The sequence below is a fragment of the Eulemur rufifrons genome, chromosome 13 (assembly GCF_041146395.1).
Source record: "Eulemur rufifrons isolate Redbay chromosome 13, OSU_ERuf_1, whole genome shotgun sequence".
NCBI classification, from domain to species: Eukaryota; Metazoa; Chordata; class Mammalia; order Primates; family Lemuridae; genus Eulemur; species Eulemur rufifrons.
The window spans coordinates 14,530,460-14,549,562 of record NC_090995.1 but is presented as its reverse complement, the minus strand read 5'-3'; positions in this window follow the sequence as shown (position 1 = coordinate 14,549,562).

The window sequence follows — 19,103 nt, the reverse complement described above, 5'->3', positions numbered from 1 at the left end:
TACTCCAGGGCCTGTATGAAAATGATCCACAAGAAAAATCTGGTGGTATATAACCGGGAATGATTAACTCAAAAAGAGGAAGAACGAGAAGGATATGTCTACAAGTAGCTGAAGTGTTACTAAATGGAGTAGCAATTAAAATAAGTAATTAAATGTGTTTGTAAACGAAGGTCTCTGAGGTTACCTCAACCTTGCTCCAAACCTGCAGAGAGGGATGGAAACCAAAGAATGGCCCATTAATATTTTGCCACTCTGACACAGTGAAGGCTCAGAGAAATAGACTCACTTCTTACCTAAAATTGTAAAAATTATATTTCTGGGACCTATGAATTTGGAAATCCATGCTCATTAGCAGAGGGTCGTACTTAGCTCCCCAGCACTGAAAGGTGCTTAAGGAGAAGCTCCTCTCCCCAACCACTCACAGTCTCCCTCCACACAGCCTGTCTGAGATAACATTCTTCAGCCGGCCCAGAAAGGGCCACCAGGGGGTTGTGAGATCAAATTAGTAAGTCACAACATCTTAAAGAAAATAGTTCAGATGAGAAAAAGAAACTAGAATGGAACGTCCGACACCTGGTTAGCTTAAGTACTACCTGGTGAAAGTGTACACTGGAAGCCACGTAAAATATACTGCTTAAATCAAAATGGTTTTAAGACACTGCTCCAAGGGACTGTTAAAACTAATCCCAGCGCGCCCGACATTCCAGCTGACTGCGTCACCGTGGGAAACCTCTCGTCCCCACACGCCTGGGTTATTCCCATAGCCTCCTAATAGAACTTCCAGCTTTGACCTTCGTGTCCCTTACGATCTGTCCTCTACCCAACACCAGAGGGATCCACTTGAAAATTAATTCAGACCATTCAGGACCCTTCAAGGGTTTCCCTTACGTCTGAGGATAAAATTCTCCATCTTTGCCGTCATCTGTGAAGTCACACGTGGTAAGCAGCCCACTTCCCTTTGACCTCTTCTCTTACCACTCTCCTTCTCTCTCACTCTTTTTCAAACCCGTTGGTCACCTTGTTCTTTCTGGATTAACCAAGCATGTTTTTTTCCAGCATGTTCTTTCCCCCCCTAGCAGCACAGCTTGCTTCCTCAATTTTCACATCTCTGGCCAATGGCAATTTGTCAAGAAGGCCTCCCGTGACCACCTTTTGTAAAATAGCGACATTCTCTCTTCCAACATGATATCTCCATCCTGCTTACTAGGTAAAATATTGTAATTTTTTTTAGTCCTTGTCATTTGCCTCCCTACACTGGAATGAAAGTTCCATAAGGGTCATGGTTGTTTTGCTGAGGTTGTTTATTATCATAGTTCTGTCCCCCAGAAGAGCATCTGTGTGCTGTTATTTGAGTAAGCACTAAAGAAAATTTTTTAGTGAATAAACAAATGCCATTACAAGTTGACACTTTTAAATATATCACCTTTAAAATTATTATTAAGGCTATTAGAAAGCAGAATATATTTTAAGGTACTGAAATTAAACTCTTCTTTCCAACTCAACTCTCCCCCGAGCAAGAGTGACACTTTTGGAGTACTGTCCTCCTAGAGGAATACCTTCTTGTGCGAGACGATTTGTCAAGGCAAACATGATAAAATATTGATGGAATTCTATCACATTGCATTAAAATATCCTCACACCATATTGTTCCACCGTGTCAAGGCAGTGTCCAAACCCAGAGTAGCAGCAGTCCTCAGTGACTCACTATTTTTTAGAACTTTCATGCAGCAATCTGGCATCAGTAAATATTTACTCAATTGAATCATAGGAGAGAAGTATTCTACAATCATCTATAATTCACCACCTTGATACACAATCTTAACATGGCTACAGAGCAGTTAGAATCTGAGGCTCTAACAAAATGTTCAATCTCTGATTCCAAGGCACAGAACTCTGGGTTACTTGGATATTTGAGTATGCCCAAGTGCCCCTCTCAGATTACTGTCCCCTGGGCAGGAAAAAAAAAAAAAAAAACCAAAGCATCAACAACAAATGAAAAATAAAATATCATTGAGGTTCATTTCTCTTTGTTTCCCTCTCTCCGTGGTGGTTACAATGTATCACCTGCCTTCTGGCACCTGAGCTCAGGGCGACTCTCGGGTCTGCTAGAGAACCGCGGGCTTCCCTGTCGCCATGGCGTGATCCTCCCGAGCCAATTTGGGGCTGCGGGCCACCACTTCCACTCTTATCGCCTTCCCTGTGTGTGCTCGTTGGGGGTACCTGTCACCCTGCCATGACAGTCTGTTCTGCTCTGCCCCCCATCCTCGCGCCACCGTCTCTGCGATCTCTCTGCCATCAGTGGTTCCTGAACTCTGGCTACCGACAGCTTGCCAACAGCACACTCTGTGCCCTTGTCATCTCCAGCCTATCACACCTGCTGCCGCCACCTGCTCCAGGACCTTGCCAGCATCTCCCCTACTGCCTTCGGTGCTGGCCCTGCTCCTCCAGGAGGAGGGAGGACTCTTTTCTAATCAGTGGCTGCTGCTGGACGGTGACACACTAAACAGTGACATCTGGGAAATATCAAGTCGTCTGTCCTTGAGATGCTGTGCTACCCTCGTTGTTGCCAAGACATTTCGCCACCGAATCCCGGAGTCTGGTGTTTACTGTTCTTAGAAGGCTTTCTTTTCCTAGCTTTCTAAGAACTGCAACCACACTGCTACCAAAATAAATCCTAACTGTTAGTTAAAATTACTCCATTAAGTCCTCGTTTCTAAAATCTTCATTGCTTCATGTATCCACATGTAGTTACGGGGAGGAAGGGAGGCATACACAGTGGTAAAATTTTAGTTCCAGCATCACTGACGTTAGCTAGGATCAGAGACGCAAGTCTAAAACAAAGAGCCTTATCATGTTTACGAGTAAGTCTGAATTAAACATTTCCATTTTAATGTGAATATTAAGTTGGTACATGATCTGTAAAAGGGAACTAACTAGGAGATTGGTAACTATATCACATACTACTGGATGGATAATGTGCCCCATAATATTCTGTTTTTCCAAAAATGCCAAAGGGAAGACCAGGGGCGAGAGACGAAAAGAGACGGAAAAATGAGAGAATATATTTGGGATTAATGTAAATATTTATATCAATATAAGTTAAAACAAGGTTTGTTTTTAAAATGCTTATCTATAGAGTAACAGAATAATCGAGATCCAAAGATTAATGGAAATCAAAATGTATGAAGGTGCATCATTTGTTTACATAAATTATATTTCAAAAAATAATTCAACAAATTATAATTCAGATATGAAGAATATTTTTAGGAATGTTATTTTCAAAGCACAGCTTCCAGAAACAGTGCACTGACCTCTCAATAAGGCAGGCTATTCCATTAGTGAGTAGCTCTAATTGCTAGAAAAATTATACCAGGCCTTAAGCTACTATCATTTATATTAGTTCTAGATTCTAAATGATACAAAATAACCTAATCTCATTTTCAGAGCCCTTTAGATATTTAAAGACACCTTTAAAAAAATGTAAAATCCAGAATAACCATGTTCCTGTAGAAGTGGAGAGTGGAGGTTCATGCATTGCTCAAGAGGTCTGTGAGAGCTACCCGACGCTTCAGCAAGTAATCTGGTGATACATACTGAAATACAGAATACATATAACCTTTGACCCAGCTATCCAAGTTTTAGGAATCTGTATCACAGAAATAAAATCATTGGTACGTTTGAATGTGTATTAATGCATGTATGTAAATGGTAAAAAATATTGGAAACAACTTGAATAACTATAAAAGGACATATATTTATCCTATATCATCCTATTGAACATAAAGCAAATATTTAAGAAAATTAGATCTATATGTATTGATCTAGTCCAAGAGGGCTGCCCTTGGTATATATTTTTGTGAGGAAAGTACAAAAACACAATCATGTATATTATAAGGTGCCACTTCTTCTTCTTTTTTTTTTTTTTTGAGACAGAGTCTCGCTCTGTCACCCAGGCTAGAGTGAGTGCCGTGGCGTCAGCCTCGCTCACAGCAACCTCAAACTCCTGGGCTCAAGCGATCCTCCTGCCTCAGCCTCCCGAGTAGCTGGGACTACAGGCATGCGCCACCATGCCCGGCTAATTTTTTCTATATATATTTTTAGCTGTCCATATAATTTCTTTCTATTTTTAGTAGAGACAGGGTCTCGCTCTTGCTCAGGCTGGTCTCAAACTCCTGAGCTCAAACAATCCGCCCGCCTCGGCCTCCCAGAGTGTTAGGATTACAGGCGTGAGCCACCGCGCCCGGCCTAAGGTCCCACTTCTTAAAACTAACAAAAGACAAACCACGTATCTATTTGGGGATAAATATTTGTAATAGCATTAAAAAAGCATGGAAGAAAATACTCCACACTGTTAAATATATTTTTAAGATATACATCTCTTTTGTTTGAATAAGTACTTCTTTTAAAATTAAATTATCTAATACCTGAAAACATAAAACATTTTCAAAGTAAATTAAAATTTTAATTAAAGTAAAAATTTAAAAGTAAACTTCAAGCTATGCTGTTTTATAACCACATGAAATTGTAGTTGCTCCTAAAATTTCTTCTGGTTTGGAAATTGTATGCTCATTTTCCCAGTCACGGTGACAAACTTATACTTAAGGAAACTTTGGTTTTTGTATATCAATCATTAAGGATCTTGTTAATAGTTATTCAACTTTATAAAGTTATACCAATAAAGTCTCTGTCATTATTCAAGTACGCACTTTTATATTTGGTTTGAAATTGGGAATACATCCAAGTAAATGTTGTCAAGAGTTGTATTTCCAAGCAAAGGTATAGTTCCCCCAATTCTTCTATTTTCTACGCTAACCATCCCCCAGATCTTTCAACCAAATGATAATAATATTCTCACATCCTTTACAACATTTGGATTGTCATTCTCTGGTTCTATTCTGAGATATGTTATTCTGCTTTGGAAACATTTATACATCTCTTTCTTAAAATATCCCAATATTGCAACTGATTTTTAGAAGTCGTATCTTAATAGAGATTTATAATTGTGACAAACGTATGTTCTGTTGTATTTGTGATTGTTTTAACACAACTGTGTTGGGTCCTTTATTATCTATCTTGCAACTTAAACAACTTATTTTTTTCAGATGAAATGCAGGACTTTGCCATCATCCATTTTCAATTTGATTACGTTCCCCATGATAGAATAAAGAAGGAACTATATTGTGCATACAGTATGTTTACAACTAGGTGAAAAATACACCTACCTATGAGAATAAAGTCATGCTCATAGTGGTACAATAGTCAAGAGGTTGAAGCAATCCAAGTGTCCATCAATGGATGAATGGATGGATGGAGAAGCAAAATGTGGTATATATACAGTGGAATATTAATGAACCTTAAATAGAAAGGAAATTCCATCACATGCTGCAACATGGATAGATCTCGAAGACATTATGGTAAGTGCAATAAATCAGCCACGAAAAGACAAACACGGGATGGTTCCACTTATATACAGGGCATCTAAAGTAGTCAAATTCACAGAAATAGAGCGGTGGTTACCAGGGGCTGACCAAAGGGGAAAGTGGGAGTTATTTAATGGGTACAAAGCTCCAGTTTTGCAAGGTGAAGAAGTTCTGGAGACCTGTCTCCTAACCATCTGAATACACTTAACATTACTGAGCTATACACTTACACATAGTTAAGACGGTACATTTAGTGTTACGTGGTATTTAACTGTAATGAAAAAAAGAATAGAAAGAGCAACAGTTATTGATATTAGATGTGTGGGATGGAGGGATGGGGAAGGATGATAACCCAAAACGTTCTGACTTGGGCAACTTGGTATTTGCATCGATGGGAAAATGAATATACATGAGGAGCAGCGATGTGAGGCGAAGGTTATAAGAGACACTGTGGTGCTTTGCACCACCTCCTCTTTGTCCCGGTGATTGCATGCCTGTTGCGAGAGTCCCCATCTCAATGGGGACAGTTCCTCTGTTGCTTTGCTACCTCAGGGCTTTCTCCTAACCCATAGGTGTCTGAAACCATCACGCAGATGCGGCAGGAAGTGGGAAGAAGGGGAATTCACGGACCATTGCTCCGCTTCCCTGTCCCGCTGTGAGACAATTGTGAGTCAGTTTCTACACGGTTCCCAGCCGGGCTGAGCCCGGTTGCTGATGCTGGTAACCAGTTCAGTGACGAAGCCCTCTCTTTCACTGCGTTTTCTCCTATTTCTGGTTTCATTCTCCCAACTCCCTCTTTTCTGACTCTTACAGACGTCTTCCAGATAAACTATCTACACCCAATCTTTGTCTCAGGCTCTGATCAAAAATGAGACAAAGATAATGAATGATATCTATGACGTGTAAACTCTTAGGAGCCTTTGGGAGATTTAGGGGAAGATGTTCATTAGAAAATTAGAAATTAATTAGTGTCACCTTAAAAGGAATAGCCTCTTTTCATTTCTTAATCCTTCCTGCTTTTCATCTTCTAAAACTGTTCTGTCGCTCATTTACATTTGTCATTGTTACCATGTCCCTTCTCCTATTTTACTGATTTTTAAAAAAGTCTGAGATCTTAAAAAGTTCACTGAACAGAAAGATTGCTTAAAATGCCTCACCTTTGCCTTCCTCTAATGAATCATTTCTGACTGTATCCAGCTCTAGTTTCTCGTCAGAGATTCTCTCTCTCTCCTGAGTTTCTGGCCACAGAGCCTTACCTAATTATTTCCTCAACCTAACTGCTCTGAATAATGGTATGTTTCCTACTTTCTCTGCACCTTTATTTCATCAAACGCAAAATAGTATCCTTTAAATAGAATGCGAGAGAACATAATAAAAAAATATTTTGACTCTGCTGGTCTTCTCAGTCTAAGGGAGGTTTACTCTTGTAACAAAGATGTGGGGTTTTTTTTTTTCTTCTTTTTTTTTAAATACCTCTAGGAACCCATTCTGTCCATGTGTCATATCTTATCTGATGCACAGCGTCAGAAATGTGGTTGAAATATGGAGAAATCCTGGATCTTTGGCACTTTTCCAAAGGCTAAAAGAAATCTTTGCATAAATGAAATGTGTCCTGCGAGAAGTAAAATTGTTCCGCTTGAATCAAAATTGTTGTTTCAGAGAGAACAAAAGTGAAAAGTTTGGAAGATGAAATAGTGATTAATCCAGTCTGGTAAGTCAGAGTCCCCTTCCTTTCTTGTGGCAAAAGATGCCGTGATCCTGTTTCCTGATACTAATCCTCCTGTAAGCTCAACGATCTCTCTCTCCTGGGACAGCCTTCCCCCCAAGCTTTGTTTCTCCCAGTTTTCTATCTACTCTCTATTGTCTTCTTCAGAAATGACTTTCTACAAATTTTATCCTCTTCCTAAGTTTAGAGGACTTATTAAGTTTAAAGAGGATCATTAGAAATTGGACATTTAAAAGACATCCATTCAAGAATTTTCACAATTTTAAATAAAAAAAGGTCCATGCCATTTAAGTGACGCATCCAAAGCCACATACCAATAACTAGAATCACCAGAACTAAAACATACCCTTTCTGTCCTTGAATGTAGTTTAACCAAAACCGGCTGTAATATGGTCGGTAAAGTCTGAGACGAAGAGCAGACATAAGCGAATTTTTTTCTTTGTCATCCTATGTAGATGACATCTGTCTAGTTTTTATAAGTACTTTAGTGATCGTCTCATCTAATCACTTTCACAGATTTTGCATTTAACAGATGAGCAGAGACTGGTCCATGGAGAAGGCCAGGAACTGGCCCAACCACATAGTTCATCAACGGCAAAGCCAGAGCTAGGGTTGATTCATTCATTCCTTTGTCCACTCCTGCAAGAAACATTTTCTGGGTGTATTTTCTGGTGCAGACATCATGTTAGCTGATGGGGATTCCATTCAACAGTGACTGAGATACAGTCCCCAGTTGCATGGCCATGACTGGGCTGTTATCTACCCAGTGATGACGTCAACAACAGAGCGTGGGAGCATTTAACTGTGGAGCAGCAGGAATTCCTAGTCGACAGAGCCTTGAATGCTGGCCTGTTCCCCTGGCCCAGACGCATATAAAAGGCAGCAGGCTTGTGGTTTCTTGCGCCTCTTGCCTGGTTAGTTCTTTAAAGCACTGACTAAGCCAAAATAGTTCTCACCCCCCAGCATGAGGAACTAGGAAACAACGAGTGGTCACTTCCTTGTAGACTCTCGCAATGCCTATCTTTCACTCCACTCGTCTGCTGCTTCTACAGCAAAGTGAAAGAAACCTTTGCTAGAGTCTGAGCTGCCTTTTGGTTCTTGCCAGTTTTCACGCACAGACTGACCTTTGTGGTCCAGCCCAGCTCACGGTTTATCGTCCAGTGAAAGCTGCTGAAAAGTGCAGCTACGCCTAGAGTCTCACCCCAGGGAGGGTGGAAGTGGAGGCAGGTGTCATGTCATTTGTTAGCTGGGAAACAGGTTCATCCCCAAAAGGTCTCACATTTAACTTAGGTACTTTATAAATCCATCCTGTTGATTTTCAGTTGTACACACTGACCCTTATTTCACACAGGTGTTATCTAATTATTAGAGGAGGGTTGGGTGGTATAAATAAACATCTGATGAGAACAATTAGGTATTTTAACCTAGTGCTTGAAAAAAATTGTTAAATGCTGTTCTTTAGAGAGACTGGCAGAACCAATCACACACTCAACTCCTTTTTTAGATTAGACAATGTGGGAGACAGACATTAGACAAACTGTCCGATAGAAAGCTATATAAAAAAAGCTATACAGATAAAATTGTGGGATCAGAAGGCTACTTTAAAAAGAAGGAAATATTTTGAAAGCATATCACGGGGGGCCTAAGCTAGATTTGGGATAGGGGATGAGTCAGGGGAGACTCTTGTGAGAAAGCAGCTTTTAAGCTGAGATATTAGAAAACTAAATAAAGAAAAGAAATTACTCAAGGAAAATTGTGGGGAGTGGAGCGTTCACTGCAGAAGACAGAAATGCACCTTAGAAGACAAGTAACTTTCCTCTCATATTTTCCCCCTTCATGTTTTCCACTTGAAGACTGAGTCAGGTATACTTTGTCATTTAAATGGCAGTGCATATTTGTTAGGGCCAATTAAAACCACCTTAAGATCTTGATTGTGGTGATAGCGACATGATTAAGCATTTGTCAAAACTCAGATCAGCACCCCCAAAAGAATGAGTTCTACTGTATGTAAATTTTTAAAAAGAAATAAAATCAAAATAAAATACAAATCAACTATGGACCATTGACTGTTGTGGTCCAGTCGCTCTTTCAGTTTCTTGTTGAAAAGCAACAGGTAAGATATAAGTGTGCACAAGATTATGTGACTTCCTGGAAAGTCTAATCTCCTCCTTGCAAATGAAATGTTTGCTCTTGTGTTTACTTGTCTGATTTTTTGCTTTTCTAATACAAGAGGGACTCTTTCATATGGCTTTAATATGTAGACAGGCTAGGGAAATCCCCAGGAGAAAAATATGTGTTGTAACATACTGATTTGACAAATGGGGTGTCATCGTAAGGCTTTATTCTGGCACCACCTGACAGACACCTTTGTTATCTACAAGAGATATGGCTTTAATCACCAGGAGACTGCGTGACACAGGGACCAGAAAGACTTCACTCCAGTAATGGGAAGACATGAGCGATCATTATTTCACAACCTAAAAAACTTGTGTGCCATTGTCATTGCATTGGAGGCCTGTCATTTCTCTGCATGTCACCTGATGCCATTATCTCTGATATTTACGACAAGAGAAGACCCTTGTGATTTTTACCACTTAGTTTAAGTAGCATTTTATTTATTTATTTTTTTACCTTTTACTAGATTGAAGAAATCTGACTTAGAAAAAGATAGTCCATTTAGACGCATTTGTTGACTTGCGCCAAACGTGAATCCCTTCTCCTCCAAAACGATTTTCTCCAAAATATATGAGCGGGGGAAGAGGGATTGCATCTCGATGGTTAAAGGTATTGCATCTTATAAGGTGCCGGGAACTGACGGTACTGATTGGTTTATGCGCATTCGCTCCTTAGTTTTCACAGCGATCATGACAGCGGTTCTCTGGGGCAGAGGGTTATTGCTGTGTCCACTTTACAAGGGAGGAAATTAAGGCCCAAAGAAGTAGAGAAACTTGCTGGGGTTTGCAGAGGCAGGAAATGTTCCAGGAGTTGTGCCTGTCGTGGAGAAAGGCCTGCTTTCTGTTCTGGGGTCAGGTGTGCCAGGGGAGGCATGATGCCGGAGAGCCCCCCAAGCAGCCCCGAACGCTGATGGTCAGACGCTCACCGATGCCTTCCTGTTGATGCTTGAATCTCGTGTCGATCCATATTAGGACCTTCGTATTTCCTGCTTTTCAGCATTTGTTTTAAAATTCTCAAATTGCATATTTATTTAAAATATCATTATTTAAATGATAATTTAGGACTAGCCTATACCATCAAAACACAGTTTTTTTTCGCAATAAATGTTTCATTTTACTGTTAATGGACTAGAAAGCAAAGTGAATTATTCAAAAATAGACTGCAGCTTTCTGTGATTCTGTGACTTGGGTAAGTTACTTAGCTCCTCTGTGCCCCATTCTTTGATGACCTATAAACCAGACAGCAGTGCCCTCTCCCTGAGATGGTTATGAGCACTGATGAATTAAGACTTTTCCAGAATCTGTGGCTCACAGTAAGAGCTCTGTAACTGTTTATGAAAACATCGTTGCTGCGGAAAGGAATTGAAAACCAAAGCATCATGGGTGTCAGGGACGGTGTGGAGGGTGTGGTTTTATACGGGGCGGTCAGGTGACACTTGAGAAGAACGATACGAGCAAAGACTCAGAGGAGAAGAAGGAGGTAGCCGGACACATCTCCCGGGGCTGAGCGGTCCCAGCGGGGGAAGTGGACCCCGTGAGCGTCAAAGGTGCGAGTGTCGCCGCTCCAATAGAAGAACTGCAAGGAGGGCAGCGTGGCTTGAACACAGGGAGCCCCCGGGGACAAGCAGGGGCTGGAAGGTCACCGGGAGGACTTTAGCTTTTATTTTCAGTAAAATGAGAAGTGACTGATGGTTTTCAGAAGAGGAGTGGCATATACTGACTTTTACCTCTAAAAAGATTACTTGGGCTGCTGCGTTGAGAATAAACTATCCGAGGCCAAGGACAAGAGCAGGGAGACCAGGGATCGTGGTCACCCACTCGAGAGGGCAGGGCAGCTGCAGCGGAGATGCTAAGGAGTGTTTGGATGCTGGATGCATTTGGGAAATAAAGCCAAAAGGAGCTCCTGGCGGACTGCTTACAGGGCGTGCAGGAAAGAGAAAAATCAAGGATGAATCTAAACATTAAAAGTTCTCTTAAAGACTTCTGCCTGCCTGCCCTTCCTCCTGACTACTATTGTTTTCATCCACCCCCATTTTCCATTTGTATTTAATGCCAAAAGACCCCTCCCCAAAGAGTAGGAAAAATCATAATGTAAGGAAAGGAGAGTAGTTTAATGAGAGACAACAGGACAGAGGAGAAAAGTGACATCCATCTGGAGGGAAAATTGGGGCAGGCAGCCCGTCCCCTGGAATGGCATGGCGAGCAGTTGCAGCTGGGGGAGATGCAGATGGGCAGGCTCGAGTGGCTCTGTGGCCAATCTTTCACAGGGCGAGGCCGGTTCGAGAAATTTCCCTGAGCCAGCGTGGAGGTCTATGTATCTTGAGCATGAGCAACCAAAGGTTAGGGTGTCTAAAGATAAACACTGATGCGAAAATCTATCTTTGAAGAAATGTGACCTTTCGATTTCCTCTCTCTCCTTCCCAAGCCTTTTTTTCCCCATTTTGTTCTCTTCCTTCTCAGCGTGTGGCTATGAGCCTTATCTGAATATCCACACTGTCAAGGAGAAACTGATCACTTCAGGAACTGATAGACTGGATCCACCTGTCTCTATACACGGAACCAGCTTGGTGCTGTCAATATTTCTTTGCTGCTTCTCCCTTTTCTTCTTACTTCGCCTCCTGCACTCTGACCAAGCTGAATATTCACCTATAAAAGCCGTTTAGAGTTTGAGGTCGCAAAGCACTCATGTCTGTTAAACTATGGTCTCTTTTAAAAAGGAATTTTCCTCCAACCTGACCGCATTCCCTCACTCATCGGCAGATGCTGTGGCCCCAGGCTGCATTTCTGGGGAGCAGGCAGGGGAAGGGGAGCGGATTCATCCACATCTTCTGCCAAAAGCCACTAAGCTGCCACTTGGCCCCCCTGGGCCCTAAGCAGGTGTGCCTTCCTCTCTTCTAACAAAGGCCAGGCTTCCCAAGACCCCCATGACAGCCCGTAAGTCAGCACTTACCGGCTCCACGGACAGGTGTTTCCCTGCATAAGCAGACAACAGGTGTCTGCCTGGCGCAGCTGCCAAAAGCCAGGGATCCAGAGTGGAAAACAAAGCCCGTTTGCAAAAATGATTACTGTCATTAGAGCCACGGTAACGCGGATGATGACAACACAGGGCCACACGCACACTCACACTCCCCCAAATCCTCAGCCCCCTCCATAGAAGACATGGCAGACAGCAAGTCACGCAGAATTACAATACCCTTTTCAATGCTAAAGTTGTTACTTCCTTGGGAGAGAAAATTAAACGGTTATTAAGCCATCTCTTGAAGCCATCCCTTATAAGGATCCTCGTTTAGGGTTTGCAGTATTGTGCATTTGGGAGATTACCAGGCCGTGTGTGCTCAGAGGAGATTTCCTTTGAGAAGCTTTTGATTTGCTTGAGACCATATACACCCCTGAGAAAAGAGAAACGGCTAGGCGGTAATCAAGTCGCAATCCCTTTCGTGGTGACCCTCGTGACAACACCGAGTTCCACTGTGTGCCCCTCCGGCCCCCAATCAGGAAATTGCCTCATTTACAACCAGGAAAAGTCTGGATTGTAACGTGCTATACATGCTTCAATCTCTCCCTTAAGGATCGTACAGGAGCTTCAAAGATAGGAAAGACAGCAGGGTGATTTGCATAAGGTAAATTCTTCTTCTTCTTTTTTTTTTTTTTTTTAAAGATCTGTGAACATAGACTAGTCATTTTCCTTTTAGAAGGTAAGCTAGAATCTTCCTATTGCTCCGATCTGAGCCAGCTACCAGAATGAAAAACAAATGCACCAAGAGTGTGGAGACAATAGATGTATCAGAAGTGTCATGGAATTGATCACCACGATCTTCATATTACAAATATATGGTTACAACTTTCAGAATAAGCTGCAAATGTGAGGGCCTGATGCTCCATTTTCAGTCTTATTTTGTGTATGTTTGCATGGGAGCTGGAGGAGAGGCACGTGGGGAGTTGAATTTTAGTTGTTATATACTATGATTACCAAATGTTTTTATGCTATGATTTACGGAATAAATGGTCCAGGATTTTTGAGCTAGCTAATTTGCATCTTGAAAAAATTTTAAAGAAAAGATTGGAAGCAACCGAAAGGGCTGATCACAAACATTTCTTTTTCTGGAGGCCACAGGAAGGGAATACTTTTCTTTCTTTATTTTTTTCTTAACAGATTTTGGTTAAGCCAAAAATCACTTTTCTTTTCTTTTCTTTTTTTTTTGAGGAGAAGGAAAGAGGAGTTCATTAATTTGCCAGCAAAAATTTCAAAATCACTTTTTTGACTTCTTAGAAATTGCCTGATTTTGGAAAAAGTATGCATGGAATACTTCTCTAGAATGTGATGCCTAAACTTTTCTTGAGGGTGGGGCTGTGGGAAACTAAACCAAAGCAAAACATCCACTTGCTGTCACTGAAGGTATCTTGGAAATTTGGTGCACTTTTTTGTCACCCTTCCCTTTCAACGCTGGGAAAAAATAAGCACTTTATTACAAAAAACCATAAAACACAGTTTGTGTGTGCTGGCCCTCAGACTTAGTCTGAGACGACGGCCTTGGTCAAATTACTTTCCAACAAATGGCCTTTGACTGGGTTGGTGACCGGACAGTGTGTGTGTCACAGTGACAGCAGTGTCCTGTCTTCTGGCTGGTACCAGGCTTGGTCTTCTGTTCTCTTCCTGCCGTTCCCATTTGGCACAAGAAAGTCCTAGAAGAGGACACTGTGCTTCCTTTCTCCCTATCTCCCACCCCCATTTTTCTTGACTAAGTGCCCATTTGCTTGTGGCCCGTCTCTGCATACAAACATACACCCAGAATGCTACAGCTATTGGAATAGCAGCTATCCTAATTTCTATTTTTTTCCATAGACAGGAAAGTCTCAGATTTCCTACCCGATGCACGTCTTTTGAAGAATCAAGCCTGGACGTGACACACCCCTGACATATGCTTAGAATGCTCCGTGACTTGATTAGATACAGACCATGCCGGTAACAAAACCCATCGCAAACGGCAGCGTGGACTGTGTTTTGAGGAAAGGGATGGTGGCGTGATCTTAAATCATGACTTTGGTACACATGTGTGACAAGCATGGGGAACTGCATCCTCCGTCTTCTATGGCGGGTCATGGACAGGCCGAGAGGCTTCTGCTACTGTAAGAGCAGTTATTCCCGGGCAGCTGGCTACACTGCCCGCTGGAACAACTGAGGGTCTCTAGTGTTTTGGGACTCAGTGCACGGATGCACCATAAGTTAAACAAAAAGAGTCACCGGGTGAATTGGAAAGCACAGGAATTGGGCTTTATGAGAAAACCTAACGGATTTCATTGAGTCACTTTAGGGCACAAAAGATTTCTTTTTAGTAGCAAATGCTGCTTTACTTTCTGACTCCACAGATGTGGAGCTCAGCTGCAGTGGCCATTTCTGAACACAGCCCTCCCCAGAGGACAGCAACAGACCCTAGAGAAGGCGGAAGATGTCTAACCTCAGGACCTGCAGAGTTCCTAACCACGCCATCGTCACCCTGCAGACACCCCTCTGTCCCCCCTCATCTTCGTTCCTCGTCACATAGCCGGCCCTTTCCACCCTTCTGAGCCTGCTCAGTGCTTCTTTAGCCACTATGTGTTGCTGCCAATTTGGCCGGGAAGAAGCCAGGCCTGGAAGAAATAGAAGGTTCTGGCAAAAACATGGACCGAGAACCCCTACTGGGGTCAGCTCCGGAGTCCTCCCACGCAACAGTGCTCTGTCTCAGTCTGCTCGGGCTGCTATGACTCCCGTAGACTGGGTAGGTTAGACAACAAACATGCATTTCTCACCATTCTGGAGTCTACGAAGTCCGAGATCAGTGTGTCAGCGCAGACGGACCTCTTCCTGGTTTCCTCGCTGCGGGGAGGGATCGTGAGAGGCAGCAAGCTCTCTCCTGTCTCTTCTTATGAGGGTACGAATTCCATCGTGAGGACCCCGCCCTCACGACCTAATCGCCTCCCAAAGCCCCATCTGCAAATATCATCACACTGGGAATTCGGGTTTCAACAGATGAATAATTTGGGGGGAAGCCAGTCAGTCTATGGCAATCTCCATTAAAAATTGCAGGAGATTAGAGGCCAGGTCTTCAGGGACCTGGTTAGTAAAAACTGGTACCGCTATCTGGATCTGGCCTCCAGGAGTGTGGAAGGGAGCTAGGAATGGAGAAGGAAGGCCACGGAGTCCTTCAAAGCAGCTCTCCCAGGAAAACATTCTGGAAATCTCTGGGTTTTTATCTGCTTGGATCAAAACACAGCCTTGGCTTCCAATGATAGCAGATAATCAAGCCTTAGAACAGGCAACTTTCACATAGCGTTTGCACCTGCAGGCACGGAGATTTGGTACAGCTGAGGCTTTGGGAGCAGAAGCCGCACGAGGCCCACCTGCGGGCGTGCAGGTGGGAGAGCCCGGCAGGAGTCTGGTCCCACCAGCTACCTCCCGCCCTCCTTCCTGCCAGCAGGAGGCACTGCAGGACTGACTGCACGGGCCTTGCCTTGGGAGGCCTGGCCCCAGGGAGGCCCAGCCTCGGTTTGCAGCCGGAGGAAAGTGGTAAAATAGTGAGTTTGTCCCTGGGGCGAAGGGAATCCCAGGCACTGACTTCTTCGCCCTCACCGCCCTCTCCTCGGGCTTTTGGGTTCCAGCCCGAGGATACAAGTAACTGTACAATGTCTCCTGCGAACTGATTGCTGTCCACAGTAACCAGATCCAAATCAGGGAAATGCATGGTCAGGATTCCGCACAGACATAGGGAAGGCCCTGAAAGAAAAGTCAGGTGCTGAAGTCCGGGCAGGGTGGGCCTCAGGTGCTGGGGCTACAGAACCACGAGGCCTAGGACAGGAGGAGCTGTCACAGGTGACCCAGGAGTCGGGGGCTGTAGGAGTGGGGTCGGAGCTGACGCACACATGGGCCTGGATGACTGGTGGAACCTAGTAACCTGTTGGGTAGTTACCAGTCCCCCGTCAGGTGGGAGGAGTGGAAACCAGTCCTGGAGGATTGTTTGCTTTACCGCCGCAGGTGCCCAGTGGCATGCACCTTCTTCCCAGGCTGGGAGAACGCAGGACACAGGGAACCCAGCTGAGGGACGCCCGTGGGTGCGTATTCGTGCGCACCCTGGGGCCTGTGACCGGGCTCTGCAGGGTTATAAGCGCACAGCTAAGACGCCCCCAACAGGGGGCTTTGGGTGATTCGCTTTCGGAAAGTTGCCAGAGCAAGTGTGGCACTGGCTTGCGCTCTTTTGGGTGGACCCGAGTAGAGCCCAGAGCCCGGGGTAGCCAAGAGAGACCGGCTGCTCCGCGCAGCCCGAGCGCGGGGCGACTGGTCCCCGCTCGGGGTCGCTGCGGGGCGATGTGGCACTCAGCTCGAGGCGCAGGCGCGCCGTTGTCGTCTCCGTTCCACTGTTCAGATTCTGCAGCCCTTTTATGACCCCAATACGTGTTCAAGCCTCTTGTTATATATTTTAAAAGTTCAGTGACATCCACCCTACACGTCTATGCGCACCAATGCGGATTGAGTTTTAAGCGCGCGCGCGTGTACACATTAATCCGCCCCCCGCCCGGCCCCCGAGGGGAAGGGAGTTGGGCGTGGAGGTCGGCTTTGCTAAACTCAGTCCCTGCGCACGACAGCTGGTCACTCGTCTCCTCTTAGTAAGCCCCTGGCTCTTCCTAAACCCTTGGCATCCAGAAGAGCGCGTCCTGCCTTCCTCCAGGTTGACGGACGCTAAAGCCTGAGCAGGTGTCTTGGCCTTCCTGGGTCATCCTAGACAAATATGTGGCCCCAACCGGGCCCTTGCGGGGGACCGGAGGGTACAAGGACGATTGTTTCAGGGCAGGTGGGGCTTGAGAAACTGAGAGAAAGGAGGAAAGACTGAATCTCAGTTCCAGAAAACCGGCCGAGAGTCCTTTTGGCCTCCCAGGTTTCCAGACGGGGCTGATCCCTGCGTTTGGGGCAGAAGCCACTCTCCTCCTCTTCTCAGCGGGGGACAAACAAGCAGCGAGACTTTCTTAGGAAAATCTTTGTCACTTTAGGCACGGGCTGTAGACTGCGTGGCGCAGGGGGGATCTTACTGATGGCATCCGGTGGCACCGATGTGGCTTAAACCCTGACAGCTTTGTCCCAGACCCCAGGGTGTCACCTGCAGAGAGCCCAGCACCCAGGTTCAGCATCCTACAATCGTTCAACCCAGGAAAAAGGCGACTTCAGTCAAATGGACCAGTTCGAAGGTCCCTGTGACTGTTCTCAATGTCTACTTTCAGGGCTGCCTTGTAAGGATCTGCCTACCACGCTAGCGAAGCCGGAAGAATCCAGCTTGAGGCCAGAAGAGGGGAGAGAGAGTACCTTATACGGTGTGTCAGGGGCCCTGTGCCCTGTGTCATGTCATCTATGTGTAATGTACCCTTTCTTCCTCACAGTGGCTTTTTTTTTTACAGTGTCCGGGTGACGTTCTGTTTTGGCCACCTTGATGTTAAGTACTCTGGCCATAGAAAATTTCCAGTCCTGCAAAAATCTACATTCGTTTTAGATGCTTTTCATGATTGAGATAGGAAACCCTAAGTGGGTTCTCAATGATGGATAAGGCCGTATCTTAGAATCAACCTTGGCTTCTGTGATTTGACCTGATCAGTCAAGATCACGGCCTTTTCATTAAAAATAACCAATGAATAGTGTATCAGAGCTTAGTGGAAAGCTTCAGATAGGTTTTCAGACAGAAATATTCCAAGAATGCAAGTCAGGTGTATTTCTCAGATAAATAACAGTCGGGGGCATCGCACGCAGGGGAATTCTCTGGGCTCAGGTTTCCCGGGGTTGAAATCCGGCGCGCGCGTCATTAATCATCCACTGGGGTCGCTCCTTCAGTCGGTGGCAGCTCCGAGTAAGCTCCTGCGAGCCGAGGCGGTAGCTAATCCTTCCTGCCGAGGAGATCCCGGGGCGAGAAGGGACAACTGGGCAGAGAGTTACATGTGCGGGTGCCCAGCCCCGGCGCCAGCCCGGTGTGCGTGTGCGCTCGCGTCGCGCACACGGACCGAGACGTCCCCGGCAGGAGAAACACACTGGGCGCAATGTGCAGCGCAGCCCAGAGTTCCAGCAGGGAAGCAGGGAAGCAGGCAGAGTCGCACGTAGCGACTCAGGAGGCTTTCTAAACTCCAAGCCCGTTCCTTAGCTCTTTATCCAACCAGTAACAACAACAACAACAGCCTTCGCCGCCGCCCGCGTCACCCCAGAGCTTCCCAAGTTGGGCTGCGAATCCAATCCCTGTTTGGTTTTCCGCCCAGGAAAGCACTGGAAGCAGTGGGATCTCCTGGCGGGACGCGGTTCCGGAAGGTTCCCGGGGGAGGAGGTGTGATAGCCGGGTCCGCCGGGCACAGCCAAGGGGACCTGGACATCCGGTGCTAGGTGGGCAGGAGCGCGGTACCTGGACGCAAGTGCGCCGGAGCGGTGGGAGGGGACTAGAACCCACCTCCCGAGAACCCGTTTCAACCCCTCGGCTCCCGTCGCTGCCCGCGGAGGACGCGGCTGCTCGCGCGGGGCCGAATTCTGCGCGGTGTCGGCGCCACTGGGGGGAGGGGTGGTCGCGCGGCGCTTGGGGACTGCTGGGGTGCGTGCCCTGGGACGGGCGCACCCGGCGTCCGCGTGCAGCTTCTGTCGGGCGGCCTCTCCTCCCACTCACTCTCTCGCGTCCCCTCCCTCCTGCACCCCCCGCCCCCGGGCCCGCCGGGCTCCCTCCCCGCACCGGCCGGAGCGCACAAAGCGGCGGGCGAGGGAAGCTCCGCAGGCGTGCACCGAGCCGCGCG